A 23,440-nucleotide genomic window follows, 5' to 3' on the forward strand; every position below is an offset into this window, starting at 1 on the left:
GATTTAGTTGAAGAACATGTCCAAAAACTCAACAGATTGTGCAAGTTTGATTTTTTTTTCACTTTGTGAAAGTCATAAACTGACAGATGTGTTATCGACTGTATAAGCGCAGCTGTCTGATATTACAGAAACAACAGCATTAGGCAATCTTGGCACTGCTCTTGAAAGCTTGAAGAATCAAAAAGCACAAGCATCCCAAAGGCATCCAGAAACTGACTGAAAGCCATCAGGGAAATACCAGAGGAGATGGATGCACTTTTCCCCAACTCTGCAGAGGTGAGACCATGGCATCAGCCGTTTAAAGAAACTGGAGGATACCATGGGAAATACACTGTCTTCAAAGACGTCCAATGCATGTAAATGCTGTAAAGATTTATGTATCCTCCAGTAAGTACAAAGAAAATATAGTGATTGATTCATCTGTCAGTGCTTCATTTAAAAGATGTATATAAAAGAAAACGCATATATGAATTATATATTTGCTGTTTCTGTAATTCAATATTTATGACGGTTTTCTTCCAGTCCCACTGCTCAAGTTTCTGCACACCTCCTCCTTTCAAATCAGACAGTACCTGCAGATGAACACTAGATGGCGCGTTACTCATGTCATGTCTCAATGGAAACACTCAGATCAGGAGGAGGAAAGCTCCTCTCACCCCATGTCTCATTTAGGATACAATTACTGCTAAATATTGTGGAATGAAGTTTCTTTTATCTGCTCCTCTGTTTCTGCGCGCTGTGCTGTTCTTAGCTGACTCATTAACGTCTCACAGAGATCACAGATTTATTCTTATCAGATGCCTCAACATTAAATGTTGTGTTTAAAAATAAATAAATCATCTCAAAGGAAAATATCCTCTACAGATGTTGTTGATTCAGGCATTTCTCTGGAGCTATGGGCTGAGAACAAGCTTGCCTGCAGGTTATGAGACGCATTTTGAATCTATTACTCTTATTGAAATGGGAAAACGATGCCCACCAGACTCCTTAGACTCTTTAAATGCATGTTATTTGGTGCCAACTTAGGACGAATAATAAAAAGCTATGAAGATGCCTCTGAAACAAATGTGCAAAAAGTTCATTTTCACAACATTTCAGTATTTGAAGTTGTTTCCACTGTTTCAGTTGCTTTAATAATTTTTACTCTTTGAACCAACTCAGCAGTTGTTTAATGTGACAGGATGTGAAGTACAATATAACTCAGTAAACAAACTACTGAACTTCTTTTATTCAAAACTCGCATTTGTCACTTCAAAGTGCTAGATAAGAGCAGCATTAAAAACCAGATAAAAATGTTTATTTACACACACTTTAGTGAAAGCCACAGAGAGCCACTAGAGAGGGGCTGCAGCTCCAGAGCCGTGAGGTCCAGCCTGTCATTTATCAAACTGAAAATCAGGCTACAGCTTTAAGTAATGACAAACTAATGAAAGAAGCTGCCTAAACTTTGACATAAATCCCAAGAAAGCTGGACTCTGGGTAGTACACTGGCTCACTCCTGCCCCCAATGCACTAAAGGGATATTACATGAACTCCATATACTGTCCTTTAAAGAAAATGTGTGAATTTTAATTAATCCCCATCCTATAATTCAAGCCATTTTATCTCCCATGTCCCCGCAGCTCTTCCTCCTGTGATTTGTTTGTCACTTTCATCATGTTGGAGGCGGTCCAGCGACACAGCCCGAGTGTCCTTCCGATGAATGTGTAAGCTACTGTGATTTATAAGGAGCAGAAGGCTGAGGTTTTTAAAAGACGCTCTGCAGCAGTCTGCCGGGGCTCAACCCACAAAGCGAAACACTCATATGCCCAGATAGCCTAAACAGAATGTGACATTTATGAGGTTTGCCCGCGTCTCGCATTACTGCGGCGGCGACGGGAACGCTGGTGGCAGCGAGTGCGCTGGCAAACAGACAGATATGATATATACAGTTTGTGAGCAGGACTGAGGCAGAAAACTGGAGCCTCAAAGGACTCTGGGAAGGTAGTAAAAAAAAAAAAGAAGAAGAAGAAGAATGCTTTGGGCTTTATCGGCCATTTTGTGGATCCACTCCATTACTGTGAAGGAGCGTTTTAATGGTCTGTTCAATACAAACTCCTGCGTGAGGCCTCCATGTTCAAGGTTTCTCTTATTGTGAAGAGCAGGCTTAATGGGGAATGATTCACTGCAAGGTACTTTGTGCAAAATGAGAAATTAGAAAGGGGTCCGACTGAGTCAAGCTCTCAGTTGATGCATTTGTTCCATAGATTTGAGAGGGGCGTTTCTTTGTCCTGCAGATGACACACAGTCACATTTTTCACCGTTAGTGTAAACAGCCATAACACTTTGCACATCATTTAAGTCAGCGCAGGCTTCTGTTTACCGGAATTCTCCATTAAAGTCACCTTTTTGGTTTACCAGGGGAGGAGTAGCTCAGGAATGTGAAATACACTCGTTTTTTTTGAAGCTGCCAAGCTGTTCTCTGATGCTCGCTGTTAACACAGTCCCTGCACCGCCTCAGTCATGTGCTGTCACATATATTGGCGCAGTTTTCTGTAAACATTTGGATGTATGCTCTGCTATATCACCAGGAAAGCACTTAAAGAAGCCATTACAAAGAAATATATATATATTTCTGAAAGAGTGGCAGAAAAAAAATATTTTTTACCTATTTTTCAAATGTTGACAGTCTTTTTTTAAATTTTGCAACTTTGTAGTAGAACTTGTTAAACAGGGAAGTGGCAGAAGTGGGCCAGGTTACAGATATAATAGCAAAACGTGTTGTAAGAGTGAAAATACATGTGAGAGGTTTAGTTTCTTTTCATTGCATGGGAAATATATATATGCTGTGTGATGTTAATGAGCTTGTGTGTAGAGGTTTTCTAGCTGCACGCCTTCCTGCATCTCAGTGTCTGTGAAGACAGTTTAAAAAAATTCTCTTTTTAGCTGCGCATTGACACACTTTATGGGGTTATGTGGATAAAAGCTTAAGACTAATCAATCCTGTTCACCTTTCACTAAATTACTGAGCGTCAATTGCATTCCTTGTTGTCATTTCAAGGAGTTTTATTAACAATGGTGCAGCAATGAGAGTGCTGTTTGTTTGTTTTTTTATTTTTTCACTGTGTATCCAATTTGAATAAATGTGTTTTTCTCCTTGGGGTGTTTTTGCAGGGTGTCAGCAGTCTTCCCCTCGGCTGGCATATGGCCTCATCAGCACTCTGAGTTACGTCCCCGGCGGTTCAGGTTTTAGATTTTATAGGTGGGTAATTAACAGCCACCCAGCGACGTCTTTTCAACATTTTGAACTTGTTCAGCCGTCTTTTGAAGTGCACCGTTTACCGGCAGCGGCGAAATAATTATCGTGTAAATCAATTGCAAGCCGAGCTCCAATCAAGAAACACGTCGCAGTGAAAGTAGCAGCAGACAGAGGAGGGAAGGGTGTGTTGAATCCATAGGAGAGAATTCCTCTGTCTGTGACTTAAGTGCTCTTCAAAATGTATACATTCACTGGCAGGAATACGTAAGCTGCCGGCTTGCTCAACCTGAGTTTATGTCACCTTTAACCTCCACATAAAGGACGGGAACACAAATAACGGCAGCGCTGCTCCATTTTGGTCTTTTCTTTTCTTTTTTTTTTTTTTCCTGTGCAGGGGTGGATTATTGGGAACTTGGTGCGACTCCAAACTTTTCATGTATTATCGTGATTGAAGCCTTCCTCCTGCTTCTCCGCAGCTGTTGACTCTAAAACGCCTGAGCAAACAAATAGTGATAAGCCGGATTCTTGTGATGGTCGGAGGGAGAGTGTGTAACTTGCCTCTCTAGTCTCACCCCGTGGCCTCGTGTCAGTGCGGTCAGGGTTCATAAGTGGAAAGGGAAGGGTGGGGTGGCTGCGGCCGCCTCCCTTTTTGCTGGGTTAATGCTACCGATCAAGTTTGTTTTCCTGCTGGGGGAGGCCGGGTTTATTCGTGAAGATGTAGGGAAGGATTAGCCGCAAACACAGCAGGACTGGCTCGACATCCTGTAAACTGTGGCCTTATGGGCTGAAAGGTTTGGTTATGCAAGTAGAGGCAAGTACACAGGAAGCCGAACCGAGGAGGAAATGTGGAAAAAGAGATGATCTCATGAACTTGCAGTGTATTTTTTTGTTGCCGTTTTTTTATTCTGAAAATGTTAATCCATGTTCTTTATATTCAATTATCCCCACTGGATGTCTGCGAAATGCTTTCACTGTAATAATGCTTTCTCGGGAGATGCAAATAGACCATAAAAATCATTTTCTGTGTATGTGTGTGCGTGTGTGTGTGTGTGTGCGTGTGTGTAATCATTGCCAGAATAAAAGTCAGGCATTGCAACATGAAAAACTAAGGCAAAGGTCTGTATTTATGATGGATGATCCGATTTGTTCTTTTGTTATTCTGCGAACAATAGTGTTGGAAAAAAAAGGTGAATCTGCATTGAAAGCATAGAATAATTTCTATTGTCGTTCAAAGGGAATTGATCATTTCTTCACGGTGCACATTGTTTGACTTGACCTCACGTTATGTTTTACCTCCACTACAGCGAACTTCTGAGGACCAGTGGTCAGCATGCAGCTGTAATTAGCTGTGAAAAGCCCCTCTAGGGGGAAACAAACCCTTCCACTAACCAAGATTTAGTGCTTCACACAGATCTGCGTGTCACTTCAAAAGGCCAATAATAGGTGCACTGGTGACATTTGAAATCATGGCGTGAGGTTATGAAAGGATAACCGCACAGATTTATTGAGCGCGCTTTTCATGATTTAATGCCAGAGTCCCACCGAGTGGTGTCAGAAAAGATTACCTCCCAACTTCATAAGAAAAATCTAATCCCCTTTATTTAATCTTAAGCATTTTAAGATTGCAGACGCAAGTGGAGTGCCGAAAACAACGCTGCCAAGTGAAATATATTCTCACAACATGCGCTTGTAAAGGGCTGCCAGCTGGTTTATAAAAACTAGAAATCCCATTCTAATAAAATTGTGCGGCCTTTATATATATTGATGTTTAAATATGTGCATTTATTTCCTCTTGGTCTGCTGTTCGGCGTGCCGTGACGCAAGCTTTAAATCCACTTGGATCACCAGGTAATTCAGCAAATATCGAGGTCTCGTTGCATTGATTTATTCAGCACACACACAAAAAAACCCACTCATATAGTCCTTTAGAGCTAAATCTAACAACAAATCTGCTTTTGTGTTCGCAGAGGCCCTGGTCTGCGTCCAGGCTGAACTGTGAACGATTTTCTCCTCTGCTGGTAACAAAGTGCTAAGAATACACAAACGTCAGCCGCTGAGCTGCACTCAGCTGTGGAGGGGGGGGAAAGATGGTGTGTGAAACTCTTTCGGCGCTGAGCATCGGAGGAGAAAATAAATTTGTTGTGAAAAATAGCAAGAACCGCCGGTATCACATGATCTAAGTGGGAGTTCAGATCCTGACCCCATCTGGCGAGTCCAACAGCTGCTGGACCCACTGCGGAGCGCCGAGCACCCGAGCAGCCTCGACAAATTCTTCACAATCCTCGTCCTCAGCGAGGATCCATTTAGGGATTATAGCTGTAAAACTGTGAGAGGTATAAGTGGGACGAGCACAAAATTGCTACAAGTTGAAGGAATATGCACTTGTTCATACGTGGAGCAGGCAAGACGTCTTAACTCTCCCTGACGTTTCCTCTTCCTGTGTTGGAGAGTCTTGCAGCCTCCTGACAGGATCGGACTCTCTGGGGAGGAGAAAAGTAAGCGACCCGCATCAAACTGCCCAAAACAATCATTTGCACCGGTCATGGTGAAAAAAAAATGTGGTAAAATGCTTTTACTTAGGGATCATTGTGAGCACAGGCGGAAATTGGAGAGAGCAGGAGGGTCTGGATGCCCTTCCTAAAGAAAACAGACAGTCGTTTTCTCCCTAATATATCATTCTGGACCCCCGAAGTAATCGATCTGTATTTATTTATTGCTTCCCCAGACAGTGGTATATTCACCTTGATGAGAGTCATTTTGAAAATTAGCTTAATTTATACTCTAAATTTAAAAAATAAAGTTTTCATTTGGACAAAAAGTGCATTTAACTGAATGTTAAATCATCGACCACTGAGGTGAAAGCAGATTGAAACTTTACAAAGGAACCTGAAACAAAGTTTGTTTTTGAAATAGCAGTTTCACTCACTTTAATCTGGAGAAGGCGGTGAGAGTGAGTGATGGGGAGAGAGTGGATGTGGATTAGAAGTCTAAAGAAAAGACAAAACCATTAAGGCCAAACAAAGGGAGAGAACTGAAAAGGTTTCAAACAAAGCCGGCTCTCTCAGCAGATGAAAGTTTAAATCGAGGAGTATTTTCTCTTCAGATGACTCACCGAATGTCACCGAATGTCAGAGCGTTTCTGCTGCGTTTAGAGCTCAGGCTGTGCAGCCACTGGCGGCAAAATGTCAGATTAGCAGAATAAAAGCGGAGCAGCTTTCCTTTGTTTAAAAAAAAAAAAAAAAAACCTTGATTCAATCAGATCAGGTTTTAGGGAGCAGGAGGTTTTCAGAAGAGAACAAAGTTTCATAACCACTCAGCAGAAGCTCAGCAAGGCACATCCTGTCTTCAGTCATCAAGACTTCATATTCTGCTCAGCAGCCAAAGCGTCTGATTAAATTCATCAAGTCAAACATGTGTAGGCTTTTCTACAAAGAACCAAAGTTATTTCATGAAATACGAAACGATTTTGGTTAGACCTTATACTCCTCAGAACACGTGGATTCCATTATCATTAAAACACACACACACACACACACACACCCTGGAAAAGTGTTGTACCACTGTCCAATTAACCTCGCACAGAGAATGGGCGGAAGTGTGAGGCGGAGAGCGATGGGTTACAGCCCCCCGGAGACGGAGTGCACTCCACCGGCGTTTCTCCCATCCAGGTGTTTTCATTCAGTCCGCAGATATCCTTTTAGGTGTTTTCCATTCTTTTATTCTTTTTTTTTTTTTCTCCTGCTGTTGTTTGACGGAATAAAAGGCTAATATTGACTTTAGCGCTGTGTTTTTGTTTGGCATGGGAATGCTTGCAGCCCGGACGAGTGGCTGGCCTCTTTTGAGTGCCTTACCAGAGGGGCCTGGCACACATCCAGCACATATAGCTGCTAATAATGGACTCTGAGCTGCTGCGCTCATCTGATGAGGGAAATGGGAGTAGATAGAAACAGCTACGCCGGTATGTAGCAGTCAGATGTAATTGGTTCAAACAGCAGCGATGAATAAATGAATGCGCAGCAGTGCTGTCTGTCGGAGATAAATAATAGGAATATTAAATGTTTATCAGATTAATTTGGTATTTAACCTTCACTCTGTTTTGCTTCCTGGAGCAAGGTGGAGGAAGGCGCTGGTGTTTTATCTTTATTTTGCCAGGAAACGCTCCATGACGCAGAGAAAGAAAAACAAAGTTGAAAAATATGGATCACAATTGAGGAGCAGGGATCAGCAGGCACTCTGCCAGCAGGTTTCACGAGCTCCTCCATCAACAGAGAAGCGAAAGAGTTCCTAAAATCCACACGAGCCTCAACAGATCTCTTTTTTTTTTTTTTTTCTCCCTAATGCAGAAACCTTGTTTTCTCGGAGACAAATAGCAACACTTGGCAGTTTTTGGAAAAGATCCGCCCCGCATTGAAGTTCAACAAAGTCACAAATCAATGTTGTTTTTCAGGCCGTGGCAGGGTGTTTCCTCGTCAGGTTATACAAGGTCTGCCACCGGATCATGGAAGCCAGTCGCGTGGGCGGATTTCCCTTGGGTACAATAACCAGTCCTGTAGGTAAGAGTTTAATTAACTCGTTTATTGATGAGCTGAAGCCTGCTGGCAGTGTCTTGTCTTCATGGCAACCCTGGGAGGAAAAATCTTGTTTTCTTCTTAAGGATTTAAGCTCTTTAACCTCTTAATTCAAGTTCTTGTTAATAGACCGCACACAGTCGCTCCATAAATACTTCAAACAAGCGACATGCCTTTACAAATTGACGGCTTTACGCAATGATGTAACTGTCTTTGTTCAAAGAAAAGCAAAAACAAGAACGAGCAGCAACAGCGGTGACGCTGCCCGGGGTCGATCTGGCCCTGTTATCCCCAGTTGTCATGGCGTTCATGTTAATTTCGATTGAGCATTCCTGCGGGATGAAGACACTCGTTGATCCTCGGCAGGAATTTCCCCCGGCCCTCCACGCTTCTTCTCGCCCCGCCGTCGCACTGCCCTGCCGCCGGAGGTGAGAGAAAGTTCAACCACACAAAATCTGGAATCTGAAGAAGCGTCTTTATTTCTCACAGCCGCGGCGTTCCCCTGCGCCCCGCCGCCTCTTCAGCTGGGCTAAAATTGGCAATAAAACCTGGCAACCATGAGATTCATGCAGTACCGAGTGTTTAGGCAGCTTCTCTGTTATAATATAATGACGTGAGTGTGTGTGTGTGTGTAGTGTGTGTGGCACATTTATACTCACTAAACCAGTGAATACATGCAGGAACATGATAAGCGTTGCTCTAGTGACCAGCGGGAGTATCGCTTTACTCACAAGACAAAGAAAAAGAGAAACCTGTAAAGAGTCTGCACAATGAAAAAAACAGAAAAACAGAAAAGCTAGAAGTGATACGTGTCATATTATGTCTGGCAGCATCTCAGCGCTCTCGGTCGAATCAGGTTTTGTTGAGAGAACATCTCACGGCCGTCAGGGGCCACTTTTCCTTTGTTTTGGTCCAGATCTGTCTCCAAGTTGAGTTCCCACCATGATTTATGAGTAAACGTAGAACATAATCGATGTCACCTTGACTCCGTGAGGTTGTGTGAAATATTCGATGAGCGTCTGACATTTTCAGCGATGGTGAAGATCACTCGGGGGGGGGAGGTACGGGCTGCAGGGGTGGGGCTCAGCTTTGGTAGGAGTCACGTCCAGATGTTGCTGGTTAGTGTGGACGTCGTCCCTCTTTGCCCCACATCGCTGCTGTGTGGATCATATGCTCATTTTCATCTATCAGAATAAATGACAATCTTAACTAAAAAGGAAATATTGGAAAAAAAATACCTAAAGAATGAACAGAAGTTGGAAAAAACAAACAGCATGAAATGAAATAAAGCTGAAAGGAGGTTGAAGCTGAAGCTTTTAGCACAGTTATTGCTTTTTGTCTCTCTCTCAGCCTCTCCCATTCCTACGGCTACACGAGGCTGCATCCTGACGACTCATCTGTTAAACATTACCCAAATCCACCCAGCAGTCTGAAATTTACAACCAACCCTAAACCTTGTGTCTATTTCTGATTTTACTTCTATACTGTCTCTCAAAGCTCTGAGAAAGAAATACATTTTTGATTTCTCATTATTTTTCCAAACAACACCTCTAAGTTTGACTGATTGATTGATTGATTGATTAGGATTAGTATTTCTCTGTCTTAACAGCAAACAAATACACCAAGAACCCATCTTATTCATAGCTAACCTTTGCTACGCGTGCTAGCAGCGATGGGCTGCCATGGTGAGGCGTGTCCAGGGTTCAGGGACTCTCAGTAACTTGTCAGCAGTGAGTTTTTTTGTTTTTGTTTTTGGTTTTTTTGCATGTTTTTAAGTGCTTTGTTTCCTCCACACACTGGGAATTATGTACCCATACTCCCATGCTTGTGAATATGACCGACTTCTCTCTGTTTGCCCTGTAATGCCTGACTTTGCCCATTTTTTAGCACTATTTCTAGGTACGGCTCAAAATGACGCACTACAGACCGGATGTCCTTCTGTCTCGGCTCAGAGCAGCATTTTTTCAGGCCTGAAACTTGTGTGTTTTGGTTCAGCCTCACTGCATGCTTATTTTCAATGGCATCAAGCAACGGCCAAATAAAACCAGCTGCCGGTTCGAGGACCAGGAGAGTCGAAGCAGCCAGACAGACAGCTCCAAATGAATGTGGATGCTGCGGCGAGTCTGCTGGATTTATGAACAGAAAACAGTCTGCTAACAAGTTAGCCACATAAACTTTATTGGGTGATAATACCGGTATGTCAGTGTTTTCATCCGTGGCCCTGTTAGAACAGATCCCACAGACCTGCAGTGCCGCTCGCGAGGAGGAAAGACACGCAACATTTTCCCTTGTTACTGTACAGGCATGAAAAGTATAGTCTAGTCTTCCTGACCAATAAATAGAAAAGAAACCCCCCAAAAAACTGTAAATATAAATCACTGTGCTCAAACAGCAGGGGAAGCGGTGTAAAAAAGGTGCTGTTTCCGAACCGTAACTATCACGCAACGTGTGATGTCAAAGCAGACACGGTATTTATATGAAACCGTCTCTCTGTCTGCACGCTCCATTACTCCAGTCCGCATCCAGAGCTCCAGTCAAAGCAGGCATGTTTTCATGATTTCACCCTCCAAAGAATAAAGGAGCATTTTATTGTTCGTAGAGATAAATCTGGAAAATAGAGAAAGATAACAATGTACCAAGAGCAAGACATAGGATACTTACTGTTTAACAAGTAATGCCATTTTCCCCGATTGATTTCAATTATATTTACAGTGTTATTTAATACTGAGACAGTTTAAACATCACAAATGAAAAGGTCTTTGTCTCCACTGGCTCGAGCAGTGATATGATGGCTGCTGAAGACATGATTCAGACTAGTTCACTCATTAAGGCCTGGATGTTTTCTTTTAGCTTCCACGATCTGAGAACAGACGTAAATAATGATTCCGACCCAGTTTCAGCTCCTTTCATCAGGTGCTAAAAACCAGCTTTGTCCCATCAGCGTCACTTCCAGTTAACTGCTGCATTATTGATGTAATTACAGGATCTCTGCACTTTACGCTGCTCCTCTCTCAGACGAGTCTTTACCTTTACTGATGACACACTTCACCTGTTATATTTATGTTGTAGCCTTCTTCTTTAACCCACTAATGTTTTTATGGATTGTATCCATCTTTGTGTTATTTCTTTGTGCTGCTGCTGTGTCTGTCTGATATTTTCGCTGTGGATTGATCTTGTTTTGGATGTAAAGCTCTGGCAATTTTAGCTGCGTTAACGTTGCAGAGACTTTAGCTTCAAGAGTGAAAAATGTCTCAAAATGATCTGAGCTGGATGGATATAAACTGCTGAGAAATAAAGTAGGCATTTCTTGTTTCTCTTTTCACGTCTTAAAATTTCGACTTTACTCGGCTCCAGAGGCCGGTTTGAGTCTTTTTTACCACTCCTGCTTTTTTCTTTACAAGTCAGCGGTGAGTCCCGTCGGAGCCGCTCCGCCGTGACACCCCTTTCATAAGCATAACAGCTCGGAGGTTTACGGCGGCGGCGGTCACTCACCGGTTTGACTGCGAGCCCGCGCTGGAAGACGAGACCCTCGCCGAGGCCCAAACCGTGACGCAACCGGCCAAATGTTTACACACGGAGAATTAGAACCTTCAGTTTTTATTTGTAGAGCGGTGACACTCTCCAGTCCCGATACAGTCTGTCCTCGGAGGACCGGCGAACGGCGGCTAGGCCAGAAATTAGCCGTCTGGCGGAGCGTGGAAGATGAAGTAATGCCGCCACAGGGGAAGGTCTGCCTCCATTTCTGAAGTCAGACTGTGAAATTTAACTCTCCTTTATCGGGCCGAAGCAGTCATTTCACACCAAATATTGAAATCTTTCACGAGCCCGGGAGGTAATATAAACAGGAGTCCACAGCACAGAGATGTAGGAAGAGGAGTGAAATCTAAAGATGGCTTTATAAATGTCAGGCTTTTACTTTTACTCTGAGCTGCATCTTTTTTTTATTTTTTAATTGATCAAAAAGAAATATTTTACTTTATAGTTGCATTCTGATTGTTTTCACCATAAATAAAAGAGCGAAGGTGCATGAGGTGCAAAAACGGAAACTGTTGTCAGTTTTATTTTGCAATTTTAACTGATAATAACATCAAAAGGGGCAGAAAAAAGATTAAACTTCATATTATTACTATTACGTTGTCTAAATCCTGATGATGATTGTCTTTCGGTGGATTTCTCTCGGGGTCATCCTTGGCGGATCGTTATCCTCACGCTTGACTTGGTTTTACGCCGGATGCCCTTCCTGACGCGGCCCTCAGAGGGATTACAAACCGCGACCTTTCAGGCACAAGCTCGGCGCTCTAACCTCTTGGGCACCGCTGGTCCACAAAAATGACGGTTGTTTAAAAAAAAAACATTCGAGCACGTTTCCAAAACACTAACAGTCTCTTACTTTATTCACTTGTATATGATATCTATACTGAAAGCGCATCTCTAAACTTAAATCAGGTACAAAGAAATTACAATAGTGTGTTGAGAATAATTCATTCACTTCACACAAAAGCAGAATATGCCAATGGGCTCCAAGTTTAGAGGGATAAGTGACTTATAATTTTCAATGTAGCAAAGTAAATTGGTATAAAATAGTGTAACTTGCAGTGTTTCATTCACTCAGAGGGACGAAATCATTGGAAAATACTTTCTTCACGGATAGCCCAAAAAATGTTAGGTTAAAGAATTGTTCTGCGAAACCAACATCATAAACAACTGAAACAATTGTGAAAAAAATAACATTAACACAGATTTTGTAAGTAATTGACTGAAAGATCTGCTCAAACTGTTCTTACAGAAGCAGAAAGCGTTGGTCATTTCTCCTCCTCGTGGTCCAGTCCAGTCTAGCCGTCTGCAACATGTGGTTTTACAGCAAACAATAAGGAGACCTTTATCCTGGAGTTATTGATGCAGTGAGCAGAAATAGGAAGCTGCTTCAGTGAGGATTGTTTGCTTGTATTTGCCAAATGCTGGGTAACCTTTATGTCAAGAGAAATCAACAAACACTAAACAGAACTTTTGAGAGAGCGAGAAACAGTAATGCAATGTCACCTATAAATTTAATTTAGCGTCACTGGAGGTGAACCGTGTGAAGGCAGGTCGTCTGCTGGACAGGTCTCCAGTCCATCACAGTGAAAACACAGACTTTCATGCTCTCACATTCACTCCTACAGGCAATTCAGACACTTTAATTAGATGCAGTCTGTGTTTTAGGAAGGAGCAGGGAATCTGTTGCTAGAAAAAAATATGCCTGCATAAAGACAAAATGCTGAGTCCACACTTACGACCCTGCAGCCCAACGCAGACTGAAAACCAAGACTAGTCCTGCTGTGGGGAGAGAGAACATTTTTTTGTTATTATTATATAATGTTTTTGATTAAAAAAAGAAATTATCTTTAGGATTGTCATACTCATCCCTATGACTGACAGATTGCCAAACTATTTGTGATTATTCATTTCACAACAATTATCTAACTGCTGAATAGGAAAGTGAGCTTCACGTCAAGAATCTTCAGGTTCTCATAGAGAATGAAGTGAATGTATAAGAAGCTGTGCTCTGAAGTCGTTTGAGGAGAATCACGTCTTGTGAATAAGACGAGAGGCTCCAAGTATCCAATAATAGTCCTGATGACTGAGGCTACTTAAAAACAAAGAGCGGAAAATGTTGCTCGCAGATCTAAATCGTGACCACTTTTACCTGCTTTGTTACATTTTTATCCTTCCAGTCATTATCGCTCTTCTTGGGAGCGGAGTCAGGGGAGGTTGTTGTGTGTAAGCACGTCTGAGCTGTTCATTTCAACATCTCCAGATCTACCTAAACTTCTCCAAAAGCCTGTGAACCGTGGCACCGTATGTTCTCACCTGCTGCATTTCCAGACAGACACGACACGGGCCGACGCCTCGTGCACGTTTACGGCCTCCAACACACACAAACGCACGCGCGTGTGCTCAGGCACATCTGCGAAACACGCCGACCTTGATTAATGTGTGCAGAATTTTGCACAAAAAAAAAAGGAGCTAAGCCTTTGATATCTGTGTATCTGTGTTTCCATTACCAGGCCACCTACTCAGCAGTATTTATACACGGCGCTGCAAACATAATCCGCATAGCGGGAGGAGCGGGAGGAGGGAGAGAACGAGTCTGGAGAGAATGGGCAGAAAGTAATGGAAAAATCTACATGGATTTAATTAAGAATGTGGATTAAGGACTGAAAAATAATTACACAGGAAAGGAGAGAGAGGGAGGCGATCCATTTCTGCAGCCAGGAGCGATTTATACGGGCACCTGCCTGCGTCTGCGTGTGTGTGTGTGTGTGTATATATGCGCCTGTAAGTGACCTGTGTTTTATGTGTGTTTGTATTTGTCGTTTCCCCAAGGTGAGCCTGTGTGTGTCCAGTCTGCGGCCTGCTGAGGCTCCAGATAGCGGCGTGCGTGTCGCCTCCGCTGAACCCCTCCGGTGGCCTGCCGGTGATGGACGACGCCGTAAACTTCTGAAACAGCGGCGTGCTAATGCGGCGGCGGCCGCCGCCGCTCCAGCTACCAGACAGTTACCGGTGATTGATAATTTTGACTCGGTGAGCATGTGCAGATGAGTTTTGGGGCCAATGAGTGATGGTGTGCTGGTGGCCGCCTGTGTTATTCCAACTTTATTGATTACCAGGTGACAGGCCTGTGAAGCAAAGCTATTCAATATGGCCGCAAATAGCAGTGAAACACACACCTACACAGGCACCTCCCTAAAGCCTGTTTGTTCAAGCCCCCCACTTCTCCTATAGAATTTCAAACCATATACCAAGTGCAGGGCTGGATGGAAGGCCCGCTCTGGGTTGTGGTCTTTAGTTGTGGTATTTCGACCTCAATGAAAATATTCATCCATCAGTCTAAAACATGCTCGGGTTTAAGTTTACATACCAGCTCTAGAAGTCAGGTAGGACGTCACGCAACTCTGAGAGGCTGCACTTCAACAGAACTGTTTTAACTTCAACTACTCAGAAATGTTAAACAGTGATGAAGTTCAGTCTGAAACATTACTTCATTAGTTTTGTAAAAAAAAAAAAAAAAAGCATTTTGTATTGTATTTTAAAAGTTTGCACATATCAAATGGACATACAGTCGTGTAAAGTTTCATATATTATTGATTTAGTTGGTTTGCCTTCATGAATATGGATTATCAAGTGTGTGTTCTCGATCACACAAAATACTCTGCGGCATTTTTCCAGTGGAATAATGTAGAAGCTGCACTGTGACTTACAGCGTCTGAAAACATTTGTGTTGTTTACAGTTGTCTGGCAGTGCAAATCAGTCCAGACTTTCTTCAAGCTTTAGAGGAAAGGCTGCTGCGCCACGCTTTTTATTAAAGGTATAGTGGATGATTTTCTCAAAAGTCGAAGCCAAACGTCTGTTACTCACTTTTTGAAAAACGCGCATGCGCCAGACCATCCTGCCTGCTCTGCTGCTCCTCTTGAGGAAACGCCTATCAATGTCGGAAGCGTGCGAGCGCGAGCTCATCTTCCCCAGGCGTGCACGGCTCTGTTTACAGTTTCAGCTATCAGCCTCGCTCATAAAGCTTATTCTCCGAAACAGTTACAGTTTCATTATGTCAGATTTGCCATCGGTAAGTACCGGCTGACACCGAAGCTCACGGGCTACAGAAACACTCTGAATGCGCATGCGCAGATAACGGGAACGAGCGCGCTTGACGGCGTTACGCAAACATTTCTCCAGCGTGATTGACATGTTGGAGGACCAGTAGTTGAGATACGCATCCCGGAATTCATAGGCTAAGAACATCGTCCACTATACCTTTAAGATATTTTCATCTCTAGATCTCTGCTGCACTTTTATTTCCACTCAGTTTTGATTCATATGTTACTTTTTTGTTTGTTTTTTTTTTTCACTCAGGCAAATGAACCTGTATGTGTAATACGTCTGGTTTCCTACCAGCATGTCCAACTCAGTAATATCACATTCTATTTTCTTCATTTTCTTAGGACTAAATTCACTCCTGTTTGCGGGTGACGGTCGTGGTGTTTTTCTTGATCAACTGCTTTCAAAGAAAACTGCTTGTTATTCCTTTGCATGACTAACACTAGAAAAAACATGTATTTGGGTTAATTGAAGCCCTGTGATTAGTCTCTGGTCATTCCCTCATGATGAACTCTCAACTAGTCCATCTCGCTTTCCCCAGTAGTCGACTGGAACTGGCTTCGACTCCCGCTCAACCTGACAGTGGGAGATGTACACAGAATGGATTGATTGATGTTTCACTCTTAAAAACTAATCTCGGCCGGCTGCTGTTAAGCCAGTCACACTGACTCATCCTCCTCCTTTTCCCTTCCTTTGCATTTAATTTCACACTTTCATATTTCTGATTCATGGCACAAAAAGGCTTTTTGCCCAGTAGCTGGAAACAGCGACTGACAGCCCTATAAATCACCTCGGCGAAATACGCCTACAGTTTGATGTATCGTCTGGTGGGAGGGGCTTAGGAAAGCAATTCAAGACAGAACTGCTTTAAACCAGACGATAATATCAATGATGTTCACCTACTTAATTAAAAGTGGTTGTATACCGGCGGTTGCCAATTTGCTCTCAACCCAGAGTTTAAATGAAGCCTGAGAAAAACGTCAAGGTTGTATTTTATCATAAATCATATTGGACAAGTTAAAATGGTTCAGGGTATAAATAAAAGATAGAGATTGGAGTAAATGTGACACCTCAAAATTAAACATTACTCAAATAAATGACACTAATTTTCTTTTTTTTTTTTTTTTTTCCCTAGTGGATTTTTCTCTTTCATTTAGCTCTTTTCCTCAAAAAGTGGTTTCATTTTCCTGGAGGGGCTTTCCGCTTCAATCAGACCCAACCGTGTTACATTCCTCCTCCAGCTCGCCCCCTCATTTCTCCTCTTATCTCACTGGCAGTTTTGGCTTGAAGCCCGAAATTACTGTCCTTTAATCAGGATCCCACATGTTGAGTCAAATGTTAAATGAAATGTCACACAAGAAAGCAGCACCATTTTTTTTTTTTTTTGTTTACAAGTTGAGCAAATCTTTGTTCATCACCCTGCTGCTGAGTTAACCTTTTATTCAGCAAATAATTTGTTGATCTGCTCAGGATTTATGTCAAAACAACTGCATAATGTAATGTAATCATATGAAACAGTCTTTGAAACTAACTATATCAAGGATATATCTATATCTAAGAGCTGACCTGAAGACCTGAAGTCAAAAGGGGAAAACAATAATTGCAACCGATACATTGGGGCGACGTGAAAACGACAGCAGGGGTGAAAAGGGGACAGATGAGGACAAACCCTGAAACGCTCCATTCAGAACTGGGCGCCGGAAGGGGAATACAATCCGCGGCATGTTTTCTTCTGGTCAATTGTGCGGCAGAATGCTGAGATTCGGTGTCTGGAGGGCGTGTCGGCTTTCAGCCTCCCCGCCCTGAGCCGGCCTCGCCCCCACCCGGAAGCCACGACTTCCTCCCCCATTCATCTCACTCTAATTTTGTTTTATTTCTTAGGAGCTGTTTCACAAACTCATTTGTCAAGCCACATCAAAAAAAAATATTCACCGAACCCCATGAAAACCAAGCTTACGAAAACAGCGGCGAGGAAACTCTCCATTTCATGCAAAGAGGAAGGATTACAGAAGCAGTTTACAGACTCGGGTCCAAATGGTGAAACTCTATCCAGAAAGCCAGACTGAGACGAACAACTCGGAGTTTCTGCGCCGCGGTCAGCCTTCGTGAGGGAAACAGTGGGATGTAGCTGGTCTTGTTTGTATGAGAGCGAACACGAAAGATCATTATGAATTCCTTCTTATCGCGGCAGGGCGCAGCGTATAAATCACAGGTGGCTCGCGCTGGAGGGAATCTGCAACCAAAACAAGGTGCTGGAGGAAGAGTTGGGCGAGTTCCAGGGAGGCGGTGGAAGTTCCTCTCCTCGGAGGGCAGTAACGGAGGCGTTATGGAGGATGACGAGCAGCTCTTCCCTCAGCCAAGATGCCGCTGAATGACATATCGACGTGTGCCTGCACCTCGGGGTGTGAGTTTGGAGTGTGTGCGTGTGTGCATGTGTGTGTGTGTGTGTGTGTGTGTGTGTGTGTGTGTGTGTGTGTGTGTGTGTGTGCGCGCGTGATGGCTGGAGAAAGCCCCTGTAAGCCGACACCACGCAGTGTCAATCTGTCCTGATATGCAGACAGGAGGAAAGAAGGCAGCAGATAGAAAAAACACACAGAGACGGTTCTTCTCTCCTTTTCTGGTGACGGACACACTCAAACACATCACCGGTGACAGTTATTGCTCAACAAACATTCATTCTTTATACGAAGCGGCATGTCTGCAATGACGAATATGTGTTTCTGATGGGTGACGGCGGAGGAAAAAAATGTAACCACAATTACTGCTGGAGGAAACACGACACAGGCTGCAATTACGTTTCCCTGCGTAACGAAAGTGGGAAAACATTAATTAGAATTTATTTATGTTCCATAATGTCTAGGAGACTGTTGGCAAGAGGTTTTGTTTCCATCTTTTTGTCACTGCCAGTGTTTTTCTCGCTTAACCTCCCGACCCTGTAATGGAAAAAGCAGACATATAGAAAATGAGCACGCACGCTGTCAAGTTAGAATAATTAACTCCTGCCATCATTCTAGTCCTCCGACGGTTTTATGTAAAGAGAAAACCGACGTGGGGATATTGCTTTACAGTTTACACAGCAGATGATTAAGAATTCAGGTGTGTTAATGACATTTAATAATTCCCAGACAAAAATCAAATAAACTGAATCAAGTCCTTGGCAACACACACACACACACACACACACACACACACATACACACACACATACACACAAAAAGCATGCTGAGTTGATGTCTTCTCTGTGATGAATGGGTGGGTATTGGCATGTTTTCAAATGACACATTACACACTGGATTAAACTGGTGTCGAGAGAATATGAGAATGCAGAAAGAGAAAGAAACAGAATTTGCTTTGTATGAACTGTGTCGGTGGGTATCGTGTTGGGGAATTTCCAGGTTTCCACTTCTCTGCGAGGTCGAAGAGGATAACACTTTCTAAACGCGGCATTTTAATGACAACTGCGTGCTTCGGCCTTTTGTTTTCGTGGCAATTCAAAGGAATGCGAGTCAGTGAGTTTATGAAGCTTATTAAAATGGGTGCCGGTGCCGCGCCGCCGTGTCGACTTGACTGGGACAAACTGCTTTTGTCTGAAAAAACAGGCTTGTTTATCCAGCGGAATACCAGAGCCTGACCCCAGACAGGAACCAAAGGAGGACATTCGCCTGCTCAAACATCATCACAGACAAAACAAAACGCGCACAGCCGCTAGTTTGCAGTGTTTTTTTGTCACTTCAGAGGCGCATAAATCCGGCGTTCGATTTGAGCCATTACTGTTAACACACCCCGTCAGTTAAGATAAAGGCCTGTCAACACCTTCATTCCAGTGTTTTCTCTCAGGAACCGAAGCACGCTTCCATTATCTGAAGTCAGTCTCTTGCATCGGCCATCTGGGGAAACGAGGTGATTTATACAGTGAAACACTGTTCTGAAAAGTAGGATTTTATTATTTTTTTTATTCTCCTTGGCTGCTAGCTATTTGTGTCTTCTAACCCATTATCATAATCCACACAGCACGGACATAAACCACCCAATATGAAGTGACATAAAGAAAGATTAGTTAAATAAACAGAGTTTATATAAGAGATATTATACTTTCATGTTATGATCATCCTCACGGCTCCAGACACATTATCTGGTCCGATGAAATTTATAGCAGATATGTGTATAATAACACAGCCAAATGGTTTGTATGGATTTGTGTGGCTGGGTAAGCCGTAAAGCAGCCGCCGTCTCCTCTCTGACACGTCTCAGATGTTTAATTACCGGCCGTGACTCGAGCGTGCCGCAGAAATGATTGAGCTCGGGGTGAACTTAGAGTTGGGCTCTCGGAGCTGACGGGCCGGGGGATGAATGGGGTGACGTCTAAACAGCGGATCCGCGGCTCGGGCACGAACGGCGGCATAAATCAGCCCCCAAAACACAAAAGCCGGCGCAGCCGTGTGTGTCCTGCCTATACAGTTACATTAGCGGATCTGGAAAAGATTAGAGCTTTCATACTGGCCGCGGACCGCAGGATGGTTTATGAGGGGTTGCACGTCACATGTGGAGTGGTGGGCAGCAGGAGAGAAAGCAGATAACATCACAACCCATCATTCAAGATATAGAGAGACTTTACTTTTTGGAACACCCAGTCTCTAATCTCTGTTTGCTCCATAAATTTGAGTGTTTTGGCTTTTCAATCCGACCAAAGCAGCTTTATAAGTGGTATTTTCTGTCTTGAAGCCTCTTATTTTTATACACGCCAAGATAAAATTGAACAACGCTCCTTTAAAGTCACGACTGCAGCAGCACCAATCAACATTTTTAACTTTCCACAAAGAATTAGCGCCGGACTCCCCGGCTGTCGTCATCCCCGCCCGCCACGGAGGGTTTTACCACCTCTTCGCTCACTGATTTAGGTTTACAGGCTCAGCTTTGCAGGTTTAATTTGGTCTCAGCGGTCGTATCAGCAGCAGTGAACAGCTGTTTTCTGGGGAAATGCTTTTAAAATCTGCCGTACTCGAACAGCAGGTGGACATGGAGGAACGCTTCAGGACTCATTGAAAGGTCCGACACGCTGTCCGTAGTCCGAGGGGCGACGGTGCGTTTTCGCTGCCTCGTCCTATTTCCTCAGTGCTTTTTCAACAGCTAATTATTTGCACATGTGGCTCAAAGATGCCGTTTGCTACAGTAATTCATTATTGGCAAAACATGAAAGAAATGACTCACTTTTCTACATTACACTCCGAAACATAAGTGAGCCAGAAGTGTCACCTTTGAGTGAAATAATTCCATGTGAATTTTTCCGACGCAGTTTAAAGTAAAAGGTCGCGCTGAATGTGAAGTCGGTTTTGTTCAGAGTGGTTTTGACATAAACTTTACGTGTTCATTTTATCACTACACATAAAGTCAAGTGGAAAAGTATAAAATTTACAGCACTCACAGCTTTACACCGTTTCCAATAAGAAAGTTGTCCCATGCGAGAAAGCATCAGCAGGCAACCGTTTTATATGAAATCATTGCTAAAAGGCCTGAAACAATACAGATTAAATGTGTTGTTTATTCAAATCTCCGTCGACAAGCTTGAGGTAAAACAGTTTTACAAGAATATAAAACGAGGGAAAGACACTCCTGCAATAATGTTCTGCTGGTTTTGTAACACAGGATTTGTTGTTGGGCAATATATTAAAAAAATGTTGCTGTGTTTCTGTGTTTTTCACTTTATTTACAATTAATAGCAACAAGCAACAGTGTTGTTTCTAGGAGCTCGTGTTCAGATATCATGTTCAGGCCTGGCTGAAAAACACCCACCGTTCACAATATCTGATTTTAATAATGACTGATTGCCTCTGTGAGACAAACTAACGCGTGTTCCACCGTCTGACCTCCCACTGACGGATGTAACCTCAGCTTTAAGTTAATGGCGAACCGCACAGCGCTGACAGCTCAGCTAATCTTTCACACTGACACAACAATAACACGCTGAGGGAGACTGGTTAAAGAACACAAGAATTCCTTCATCAAATAAAGATCATAGCTGGGATGGAAACAGAGGTTTTCCTCTCAGCCCCTTCAGCAGGACCATCATTGTATTATCCACTCCACTCAAGAGCCGCCGTCAATTCAGATGTTTATTGGGACCCATTGAACCTTTATCCCATTTGTTTGAAGTACCTGTTGGGGACCTTGTTTAAAAAAAAATGAGCTGTTAAATTTTAATTGAACGAGCTTTTCCCCTGAGCCCCTCCAGTACCAGTCGGTTGTTTAACCACTACTCTAAAAATGAACCGTGAAGGACGCTATTGCAATATCGGGAGGCCTTGTGGGATTTTTTTACTCATTCACTGAACATACTTCCAGGGTACCTTGGCAAACAGAAAAGCCTAAACCCAGATGATTGAACTCTGCATCAAACCCAAACATCAATCACTGCGCTTCAGGACCGCAGCTTAAACTAATTACTAAGGACTTATGTTGCTAAATATAAAGTGTGTATCAGGACCTATTGGATTTTTTTTGCAATTTGATTAAAGTGGCCTGCCTATGTGGGGGACTTGAAAATAAATCACTGTTGCATTCTTCTACTTTAAAACTTAAAACCATTCATCTCGACCATAAACTTGTGTTATTCCTCATCTTTGTGCTGAAGCAGGAAACTTCCCAGAGAGAAGCTGCACCTGAACGAACACATCCGGAATGACTGACCTGATGTGTTTCATCGCTTGATACCAAATAAGGTTCAGTGGCGTCGCTTCCTCTCGTTCCTTTCCTCTGAACATCTGTGTAACGGTCTGATACCGAGCTTGTCCTCCTCTCCACTCGGTTAGTCATGTAGTGTTAAGGCAAAGACTTTCCTCACATCACGGCAGAAACTCCCTGCGAGCCCGAGCAGCCGCCGCCTTCCCCTTCTACTGATATTAATAATTCAGCAGCCTTTATTCCACATAAAGTCCTGTGAAATTCCTGCCACGCTGAATAAGCAAGCGCGGACTAGACGGGGAATTGGACCCGTTCGGAAACGCCTGGAAGTTGTCCAGAAATAATGGAGCAGTTTCAGTAACTGCACGATTCCTTTGTGCTTGTGTGAATATAATATGCAAAGGAATTTTCAAAATGTAGCACTTCTGCAGAGAACATCAAAAACTCCAGCTGCTCGTGTTTTTTTTTTTTTTTTTTTTTAATTCCTTCTCGATTTCATATTTCATTAATGTTGGTGCTTCTAAGACTAAGACAGAAACTATCAGCACTCTCTCCTTTAACAGACTTCATCTCTGGCCCTTTACCAATGCTTATTAAATCAAACTAAGACCCGATCGCCTCCATTAGGAATACTGTAACTCATATATGAACCTGTGGTAAGAAAAAACAGCAATGACTTCAAAACTCAGAACACTGGGCTTTTTAATCTCATAAATTAAGCTGTAAATCTTGCTTGGAGAAGATCGCATAAATCTCCTGCATGGAGCGTTTCTCAACGAGGCGAGAACACCAAACCACAAGCTGTACGGTGTAATTATGTCGCAGAATGAAAACGCAGTTCCAGTAACGTTTGACTCACTCAAGACTTCGGGTTTTCAAACAGCACCGGCTCAGAGGCTCCTGTGACAACCGTAGAAAATCAGGAATATCTACAGCAAGACGGAGCTGACAGTCTGTAAAAGGAGCTCCAGCAGTGGTGTGAATTACTCAGTCTTCACCCAGAGAAACCCCGTCCCGACCCCCACACACACACACGGCACTGTCTAACGAGGAGAATGTTATTCCCACGGATTACATCTTCTATCAACAACCGAATCAGCGCGCTGTAAACCGACAACATTGTTTTCAGCAACAATATCCTGCCTCGCTATTGAACTTCATCTGGGCGCTCAGTTTGCGTTACAGGACGATTGTGGCCAAATGCAGGGAAAAAAAAAAAAAGAAGTTTGCATCGCCTTGAGACAATGTGCCCCAAACCACAATGGCTGCCTGACCTTAAACATACGATATGCCTTGTTGCCTGTAACCTAAACACAGACT

Source organism: Salarias fasciatus, chromosome 16 (assembly GCF_902148845.1).
Source record: "Salarias fasciatus chromosome 16, fSalaFa1.1, whole genome shotgun sequence".
Classification (NCBI taxonomy): domain Eukaryota; kingdom Metazoa; phylum Chordata; class Actinopteri; order Blenniiformes; family Blenniidae; genus Salarias; species Salarias fasciatus.